The sequence below is a fragment of the Rattus rattus genome, chromosome 2, assembly GCF_011064425.1.
Source record: "Rattus rattus isolate New Zealand chromosome 2, Rrattus_CSIRO_v1, whole genome shotgun sequence".
NCBI lineage: Eukaryota > Metazoa > Chordata > Mammalia > Rodentia > Muridae > Rattus > Rattus rattus.
In genome coordinates this window covers 178,890,392-178,901,368 of record NC_046155.1, presented here as the reverse complement: position 1 = coordinate 178,901,368, position 10,977 = coordinate 178,890,392, and positions in this window count along the sequence as shown.

The following is a 10,977-nucleotide window of genomic DNA, read 5'->3' as shown; positions in this document are numbered from 1 at the left end:
TACGCAAGACAATGAAGTGGCAAATGGGGCCACCAAGTTAATAGCCACTGCCTACCCAGGCGTACCAGAAAATCTTCAACGAGTACAGATTGCTCATTCTTTACATCATTTATATACTCAAATATTAAGATTGATGTTTAATATTATCAGAGATCAAGCCAGACAGTCAAACAATGTCCATCACTTCCCAACTCCCAAGGCTTGGTACCATATATGATCTGGCCAATGGATGTCATGCGCTACTCAGAATTTGGTAATTTACGATGTATTCATGGTTGTGTAGATACCCATATTGGGTTCATTATTGCTAACCTACAAACTGGTGAAGCCACCAAACCTGTTATTGTCCACTTCTTTCATTGCTTTTCTGTTTTGGGGATTCCCAAACAAATTAAAACTGATAATGGTCCAAGTTATATATCAAGACTTTTCAAGAATTTTGTACACAATTACACATCACACATGTTACAGAGATTCCCTATAACCCTCAAGGACAAGGCATGGTAGAAAGAGCACATTTGTTTTTAAAAACCACTATTGAAAAATCAAAAAGGGAGAATGGTACCCTATGAAGGGTACCCCCAGAAATATATTAAACCATGCCCTTCTTATTTTAAAATTTTGAAAATGGATGCTGATAAAAAGTCAGCTGCAGATTGCTTTTGGCACCCAAATTCACAAAAACAGTTTGCCATGGTCAAATGGAAAAACTATTTAGATAATACATGGCATGGAACTGACCCAGTGCTTATCTGAGGGAGATGATCAGTCTGCAATTTTTCTCAAGAATGTGATGTAACCAAAAGGCTGCTAGAGTGATTGGTAAAACAAATTGATAATGATAGTAAATCCAGGGAATAACATCTTCCCTGAGAGTATATATTATTTCTTTTCAGGAAAATGATTGAATTCAACTTGCTGAGAATGTTCCTATGAATCGTCCTTTCAAACCACTGGAAAATCCCGTGAGATGCTTCAGCACTGGATAAAAGGGAGGTAACTTCCTCATTTGTCTGGCATTTTTTTTCCAGATAGAAAATCATACCAACCAAGCTAAAACTCAAGAGTTATGGTCATCTCCTGCCCAAAGCTGCCTGCCTGCCTGTGGAATGCCAATCTGCTATAATGTTAAATTTTGCAGATTTTTGAGGCATGCCCCAGAAAAGTTGCCCGTCTTACGCTTTTTGTTTGATCAACAATGTCCCTACTGCATAGAGAGCTGAATTAAGGAGAAAGTGGGATGTCCCTATCAATCATGCAGAATCCGTGATGTTGGACCTTAAGAAATGAGATTACTATCAAAGGTCCCTATCAGGGCCACAACTTTTATTGCACACCCACAGGCTATACGTGGGTTGTTTGGGATCCATGGGATTCTCTCTAGACTACACCAGTCAAGGGAATCATGTATATGACTATAGATACAACCTGGCTTAGCAGTTATGTTTATATTTGGTGTTCTCTTACCCAAATACAAACCACCCTTCATGCAGAGATACAAGAACACGAAAAAGAGTTAAATGCAGAACTTGCTTCCCTGTCTTCAGGACATTCTTTTTCCTGGCTCTCTCTTCTCAGAGAAGGGCTCATGATTGTCAACATTACAGGTCTTGGCAATGTTTCTGCATACTTCCTTTGTACCAAGCTAGGGCATCCTCCTTTGACGGCAGTTCCATATCCCACCTCATTTAATGGCTCTAGTAATATTGTTAAAGGTTTTTTTCCCCATCTCTGATATATCACTGCTTTGAATCCTGATTGGGAACACTTTAGTTTTTGTATTCTAATGCTAGCACTAGCTTATGTAATTTGACTATTGTCCCAAATACAGATATTTTTGCCCCTGAGAAGTTCTTTTTCTGGTGTAATGGTACTCTTTCCAAAAATCTTTCAGCTCCTGTAAATAAGGAGCTATTGTACCTTCCTGTTACCTTAGTACTACAGTTAACCCTTTGTGCACACCCCCAAACCCCGAATATCTAGGTTGGGCTGTCCTGCCATCTTTAAGGATGAAACTGTTGGGTTTCTTACCCCTGGTGACTGGTGTCTCCCTTGGTAGGACGAGCTTGAGGACATTCCCTTCTCAAAATAGCAAAACTTTCTCAACAGTTTCAATTAGCAGTAGAGGCCTCAGCAGAATCTCTGGCCTCACTGCAAAGGCACATGAATTCCCTTGCTCAGGTCGCCTTATAGAACTGGCAAGCCTTAGATCTCCTGACTGTGGAAAAGGGCAGAACATGCCTGTTTCTGAGAGAAGAATGCTGTTTCTATGTCAACGAATCTGACTTGGTGGAAACACAAGTTAAAAAATTACATAAGCTCACTGTTGAAATACAGAAACAGAAATTTTCCTCTGCCGCCAATGATTGGTGTAGATCATCTATGATTTTTCATTTGATGCACTTTGTGGGACTCCTGGTTAATATTTTTCTTTTGGTTACACTGTGACCTGTGATTTTCAACAAGTTCATGACTTTTATTAAACAACAAATCAAAGCCATTCAGGTTAGGCCTAAACAGGTCCATTATCATTGCCTTGAGTTGAATGATCTAGGAGGGTCGTCTGCTACCAATCACCTCCCCTGTGATCTGAACTAGGCAGTCAATGATGGATAAGAGAGAAACATTCTCTGACAATTTGTGGGCTAAGACAGGAGGGCTGCCATAAGCTGCTGCCTTATCCAAAGACAGGGCTAGAGAAGAATGTCTGGCTCCAAGCTAAGAGAGGCATAGTTCCTGAGGAGCTGTCATGTTGCTTGAAATAATAAATAAGGGGGATCTATCTGGGGCTGCCTGGGCATTTATTCCTTTCTTTGCCAGAGCTAGGTGTTTGCCACTTCATGGGCCCTTGTTTCGAAGTAAAACCATGGGGAATATCACCAGCAAGAATACTACAGACTTTCTGGAAACTTGCTTCTACACTAGAATGATCTTTACTCTATTGTTATTTAGAAGCTCGAGGAAATTGAAACTTATTCAAGGTTGAAAGTTTTGGGGAAATTGAAACTTATGCCATTGGTTTCTGAAGTGACATATGTCATTGTTACCCTGACTATCAGTTTGTGTTGTGTGATTTTTCTGTTTATAAGCAAGTGCTTTTTGCTTTCTTAAATGAGATTTGATCAGAATATGTCTTGTCTCCATTTCTTGTGCCTCTTGTCACATCCATTCCCACTCCCCTCTCTAGGATCTCATTTAACATTCCTGAGGGCCAGGACAAATAAGAACGCCAGCTCTACTATGTTCATAGCAAACTTTTCTTATAATAACCAGAAACTGGACAGAACCCAGATATCCTTCAACAAAGGAATGGCTATAGAAAATGTGGTAAATTTACATGATGGAGTGGTATTCAGCTATTAAAAATAATGACTTCATGAAATTCTTACAGAAATGGATGGAACTAGAAAACCACCAGTCACAGTGTACACATGGGTTAATCCATGTCTCCAGGTGCACATATAGCAAAGGATGGCTTTGTCTGGCATTAAAGGGAGGAGTGGCCCTTGGTCGTGTGAAGGCTTGATGCCCCAGTATAGGGGAATGTCAAGGAAGGGAGTCAGGTGGGAGAGGGTTGGTGAGAGGGTGCAGGAGTACCCTCATGGAGTCAGGAGATTGGGTGGCAGGATATGGGGATCCAGGAGGGGAAACAAGGAAGGGGGATAATATTAGATGTATAGATTAACTAAATAGCAGCAGAAAATGGAAAAAAAGGAAAGTATCATCCTGAGTGAGGAAACCCAATCATAAATGAAAACTCATGGTATGTACTCACAGATAAGTGGATATTAGGCGAAAAGCTTGGAATGGCAGAGATACAGTTCACAGGCCACATTAAGTGTAAGAGGAAAGACCAAAATGTGGGTGCTTCGGTCCTTCTTAGAAGAGGAACCAAATTACTCACAGGAGAAAATGTTGAGACAAAATATGGAGCAGAGACTGAAGGAAAGGCCATCCAGATACTGCCCACCTTGGCTTCCATCTCATATATAGCCACCAAGCCCAGACATTATTGTGGATTCCAAGAAGTGCATGCTGACAGATCTCTGGTATAGTGGTCTCCTGAGAGGCTCAGCCAGAGAGTTACAAATACCAAGGCTAATACTAGCAGCAAACCATTGAACTGAAAATGGGGTCCTCGTTGGAGGAATTAGAGAAAGGATTGAAGTAGCTGAAGGGGCTTGCAGCCCCATAAGAACAATACTTACCAACCAGAGCTTCCAGCTAGTAAACCACTACCCAAAGAGTACACATGGACAGATTCATGGCTCCAGCTGCATATATAGCAGAGGATGGCCTTGTTGGACAATAATGGGAGGAGAAGCCCTTGGTCCTGTGAAGGCTAGATGTCCCAGTGTAGGGGAATGTCAGGTCAGGGAGGTAAGACTGAGGGTACAGGTGGGTGGGGGAGTACTCTAATAGAAGCAGTGAGGAGGGATCCGATAGCAGGTTTCTGGATGGGAAAATGGGAAAGGTGATAACATTTGAAATATAAATGAAAATATGCAATAATAGAAAAAAACTATAAAGTAAAAAGAGCAGCAAAATCTGTAAATGCTAGAGACCTGAAAAAAGTTAGATTGTTTAAAAGTTAAGGATTTCTTAATTTGGAATATAAAGTCAGTTTGTATTATTAAAACAATTGGTCTTGGTGATGCATTTGCTTCCTTTACAAATTCCAGATTTTGAATGCTCACTTTTTATCCTTTGTTTTATACTCAGTCTTATGTTTAAATCACAGTGTCGCTTACCACATGTATTATTAATTATACCTACACCTCTTCATGTTTTCTTGTGTTTTCCTTGTATTTTTGTTTGTTTGTTTGTTTGGGTTTTTTTTGTGAAACAAGATCTCCTACTGAATGTTCTAAGAACTGAACCCTTTGTTGACCAGACTGGATTAAAACTCACAGATATCAGCCTTCTTCTAACAACTAAATGCTAGGATTAAACATTTTTGCTGTGATTACCTCTCTTTATTTTGGAAGTTCTTACTTATAACTCCTTTTTTCGTTTGCTAAGATTTTAATGACTATTTTTAAAAGTATGGAATATCTATATCCTTTTCCAATGTTTGCTAATTTCTCTTGAGGTCTGGTATAAACAGGCAATCCTTTTTGCTTGGAGTCAATATGTAGGCTATGCTGGCCACAACAAAACTTGTTTTAGCCTTACTATGTCTCTGAAGAGTTTTTAAAGATATGTACCACCCAACATGCACACTCTCATTTCTGATTTTAATGGAAGTTCTTTGTATATTCTTTCGTGTTCTGCAATAAAAAATTTTATTATGTCATGACATGTTTCTTCAGTGTCATCAGGTTTTTGTTTGTTTTCTTTTTTGAGTCTGGATAGATGATAAGCTTTTGAAAGATATATTTCTACATTTTTCCACAAAAATATAATTCTATCTTTGAGTTAATTCATGTGATGTACTACATTGGCCTGATCTCCATATGTTAAAACATGCTTTCCTCAGATGAATGAAGTCACTTTGTACATAGGATAGAATTCTCACTAAATTCATCTGGTCCTTTGCCTTATTTAGTCGGGAGGTTTTAATAAATGCTTCTCTTTCTTTAGGAGGTATGGGGCTCTTTAGATGATTTATGTGATCCCCATTTAATTTTGGTACCTGTATCTGTCTAGAAAAATGACCATTTCCTCCAGGTTTTCCAGTTCTGTTGAGTATAGGATTTTGTAGTACGATCAGATGTTTTTTTGAATTTCCACAGTTTCTGTTGTTATGTTTCCCTTTATATTTCTGATTTTATTAACTTGCACACTGTCCCTCTGCCCTCTGGTTAGTCTGGCTAAAGGACTATCATATTGATTTTCTCAATGAACCCAGTGCATGGATTTGTTGATTCTTTGTATATATAGAGAGATTTCAATTGTGTTATAAAGCTGCTAGTGCTTGCTTTCTCCAGTTTCTTTTTGGAGGCACTCAAGCTATGAGTTCCTCTTAGCACTGCTTTCAATGTGTCCCATAACTTTGGGTATTTTGTTCCTTCATTTTCATTAAATTCTAAAAAAGTCTTTAATTTGTTTATTTTTCTTTACCAAGTTATCATTAAGTAGATAGTTGTTCAATTTTCACATGTATGTGGGCTCTCTGTTGTTTTCTTTGTTATTGAAGACCAGCCTGTGTCTGTGGTGATCTGATAGGATGCATGTGATTATTTCAATCTCCTTTATCTGTTGAGTCCTGTTTTGTGCCCAATTATATGTTCAATTTTCAAGAAGGTATTATGAGCTTTTGAGAAGAAAGTATATTCTTTTGTTTACAAAGATAAGTTCTAAGGATATCTGTAAATACAATTTGTTTCATAACTTCTGTTATTTTCACTGTGTCTCTGCTCAGTTTCTGTTTCCATGATTGTTACATTGCTGAGAGTGGGTTGTTGAAGTCTCGCACTACTACTGAGTGTGGTGCAATTTATGCTTTAAGCTTTAGTAAGGTTCACGAATGTAGATACCCATGCATTTGCAGCATAGTTATTCAGAATTCTGAGCTCATCTTGGTGGATTTTTCATTTGATGAATATGAATTTCGGTTCCTTATGCTTTTTGATAACTTTTGGTAGAAAGTCAATTCTATTTGATATTATAGAGGCTACTCTAGCATGTTTCCTGGAACCATTTGCATGGAAAAAATTTTTCTAGCCTTTTACTCTGAGTTAGTGTCTGTCTTTGTCAAGGAGGTGCATTTCCTGTAAGCAGCAAAATGCTGAGCCCTGTTTACATATGCAGTCTGTTAGTCTATGTCTTTTTATTGGGAATTGAGTCCATTGGTGTTAAGAGATATTAATGAGTAGTTTTTTTTGTTTCCTGTTATTTTGGTTGTTAAAGGTAGAATTACGTTTTTGTGCCTATCTTCCTTTGGGTTTGTTTCAAGAAGATTAGTTTCTTTATTTTCCTACTGTGTCGACTCCCTCATTGTGTTGGAGATTTCCTTCTTTTATCATTTGTAGTGCTGGATTTGTGGAAAGATATTGTGTATATTTGTTTTTATTACAAAATATTTTGTTTTCTCCACCTACGGGAATTGAGAGTTTGCTGGGTGTTGGAGCCTGGGCTGGCAACTGTGTTCTCTTAGGGTCTGCATGACATTTGTCCAGGCTTCTATGGTCTTTGTTAAAAGTCTGGTGCAATTCTGATAGGTCTGCCTTTATATGTTACTTGACTTTTCTCTGTTACTGCTTTTAATATTCTTTCTCTGTTTTGTGCATTTGGTATTTTGACTATTATGTGACAGATGGCATTTCTTTTCTGGGCCAATCTATTTGGAGTTTTCTAAGCTTCTTGTATGTTTTTAGGCAAATATTTCTTTAGGTTAGGGATGTTTTCTTTGACACTTTTAAAAGGTATTTTTTGACCCTTTAAGTTGGGAATCTTTGCTCTCTTCTATAACTATTATTCTTAGATTTGATCTTCTCATTTTCTTCTGGATATCCTGGACGTTTTGTGTTTGGAGGTTTTTGTATTTTGCATTTTCTTTGGCTGTTGTATCAATGGTTTCTATGGAATCTTCTGCACTTGACATTCTCTTTTCTATCTCTTTCATTCTTTTGGTGATGCTTGCATCTGTGATCCCTGATGTATTTTCTAGATTTACTATCTCCAGTGTTTTCTCCTTTTTGTGTTTTTTTATTTTTCCTATTTCCATTTTTAGATACTGGATGGTTTTCATTTTCTTTACCAGTTTGCATTTATTCTCCTGTGTTTTTATAAGGGAGTTATCCATTTCCCACTTAAAGTCCTCTATCATTATCATGAGATATGAATTTAACTCCAAATCTTGCTTTTCAGTTGTAATGGGGGAATCCAGGACTTGCTGTAGTGGGAGAACTGAGTTCTAATAATGCCAAGTTGCCTTGGTTTCTGTTGGTTATGTTCCTGTGCTTGCCTCTTGCCATGTGGTTATCTCTACTGTCTGCTCTCGCTGTCTCTGACTAGAGTTTGTCCTTTTTGTGATCTTGGTTATGTCAGAGCTTCTCAGAGTCCAGGTGACTTTGTGATCCCATGATTCTGGTGTCCTGTGATACTGTGATCCTGAGTGTCAGAGTTCCTGTGCATCAAAATGACTGAAGAGATACTGAAGTCCTTGTGCAACAAAGATCTTGAAGTCCTGTTGTGTCAGAGATGTTGGGAGTTAAGTTTTTCTTGGTGTGGCAGGAGTAGGTGGACTCCTCCATTGTCATTAGAAATGTTCAGTGTGTGTGTTGTGCAATTTATATACCTGTAATATAACTACGTTTTCAAAAGTTAAATTATAAGTCACAGAATAAATGACTTTACATGATGGAAACAATGCAGAGAAGTAAACACAAAGTAAGGGAAAGTGAAGGGACATCTGAGATACAAATTATGAAATGAAGATGAATAAAGACTACTTCATATTTTGTTGAAGAAATTGACAGGATAAGGGAATTAGAATATCTGCTCACTGCAAAATCTTTGTAGATCAAGAAGTATGAGTGACATAATAAAAAGGTTGTAACCTACTCAGTACAAATATTGTTTTAAATAATGTCTATTTTATGAAAAAACTCCAAGAAGCACTTCACTGAAATAGAAGCAAATACTTACACCCAACCAATGGACTGAAGTCAGGGACCAATGAGGTTAAATTAGGAAAAGCCTGGAAGACATTGAGATTGAGGGTGACCACATAGGAAGACCAACAGTTTCACCAAACTGAGATCCTTGAGATCCCTCAGACACCATGCCACAAGTCAGGCAACATACACTAGCTGGCATGTTATGCCAGACATATAAACAGTAGAGGACTCCCTGGTATAGTCATAGAGAGAAAAGGTTCATTTAACCCTCAAGGGATTGGAGGTTCCAGGGAATGAAGAGCTATTGTGGGGTACATAGTATGGCACTGGGAATATCCACATGGAGAAGAGGAGGGGATATGAGATACAGAACAATCAGACAGAGGGTGGACCACCTGGAGGGAAATGAAATCTAGACTTAAAAAAAATAATAAGTAAATTAAAAAAATAAAAAGAAAAAAGAGAAATATTATTGCAATTGCACTGAATTTTGAAATATTTGGAGATAGTAATGATGTGCTTCCAGGGTTTTATTTATTTTTTTCTAAAAAATGCATTTATGAGAAACTGCCAGCCAGTTTTACAGAGTGGTTGTACTAACTTGTAATTCCAACAAAAGTGGAGGAGTCCTCCTTGTTCTCTTCATCCTTGCAAGCATCTGTGGTCAGCTGAGGTTTTGATTTTGTCCATTCACCTGGTATGCGATAGAATCTCAGGATTGCTTGATTTTCATTTCTCTGATGTGTAAGGATGTTGATCATTACTTTAGGTTCATCTTAGCCATTCAATATTCCTCAGGTGAGAATTCCTTTTTTAGTCCTGTAACTCATTTCAAATAGAATTGTTTCATGTTCTGGAGTCACACTCCTGAGTTCTTTGTATTTATTAGATGTTAGCTCACTATGCGAAATAAGTTTGGTAAAGATCTTGTCCCAATCTGTTTGTATCAAGTCATTTGAATTTTTGAAGTTGGGGTGTCCAGTTCATGAATAATGTGCTCAGTACCTTCTTCAGCATAATTTTATGTTACAAGTAATCATTTATCCTCTACATTAACCTAAGAGAGACCTTGATTTCTAATTTCTAGCATCCAACAAATATTATCTAATTGACATTTTGACATTTTGACATTTTCTTTTCTTCACTGGATTCTGAACTTACATGCTGACCAGAAAATAAATACGGTCACATATGTAAATGTAAAAAAAAGTAAATACCAAAATTCTGATTGCAATATAATATAAATGTAATTTTATAGATCAGTTACTATAAAGATTTGTGAGGAATTCCCTTAAATCATAGTTTGAATATTAAATCTTTCTTTGCCAACATGACATTTTCCATGGTTTTTCAATGAGTAAAATATGGATGTTAATGCTGAATGTGTTCTTTAAAGGGACATTATTAATGAACAGACTTCTACAAAGACTAACTAGACTAAGTTAGCCAAATGATAATTTTGTTAATGCTGATGCATTTTAGACCCATTCACCATCCCAGATCAGGGAGAAGAATTGACAATTCTAAATGATTTAGTGCAGCTGCAAACACACAATTTTCTTTTTGGAAATTACATTTTCAAGGAAGCAGCATAATCAAAGCATCTAGCTCCCAATTCATCATTGCAGAATTTTCTGAATACAGGAACTCAATCAGAAATGTACACTAAGGGCAGTTTCTGAGAAAAATTAGGTAAATGCCAATATTAGTAGTTTTACCCATCTTTTCTACAACTACAAAACAATATCATGTTGATATATCTATATTTTATTTTAAGTCGTTTTATTTTATTTTACTGGTTGTTAATCTTTTTTTACAGTCCAGTCATTATACCCCTACAAGTCTGCGCCCTGACTCTCCCTTATCACATACCTCCTCCCCATTTCCAAGACAATATTCCCAGCATTCAAAACCCCCATACCTTCCCAATGGCTGAGGCCTCAAGTGTCTTGGGGTTTAAGTTTGTCTTCTCTCACTGAGGCCAGACCATGTAATCCTATGCTCCATATGTGTCAGGGGCCTCATATCAACTGGTGAATGCTGCGTGGTTCAATATCAGAGAGATCTTGGGTGTCCAGGTTAGTTGGGGCTGCTGGTCTTCCTATTGGTCACCCTTCTACTCATCTTCTTCCAACTATTCCCTAATTATTCCACAGAGGTCCCTGACTTCTGTGTAGTATGTGTTATAATGTTTTGGTGTTTCAGAAAAGGAAAATTCCTACCTTAGACTATTGGCCAATAGTTTAAAGAGTAGCTGAAAAAAAGTTAGCATTCTGTCATGTATGTGCTGTTACTGGCAATCAGAAAATGAGTCCTGATTTCATCTTTGTTGATTCTTTAGTTAGTTTGCTTGTCTGATTGATTGTTTGATTTGTTAGCTGGTTTCTATGTATAGCTATTTCTGTCCTGGAAC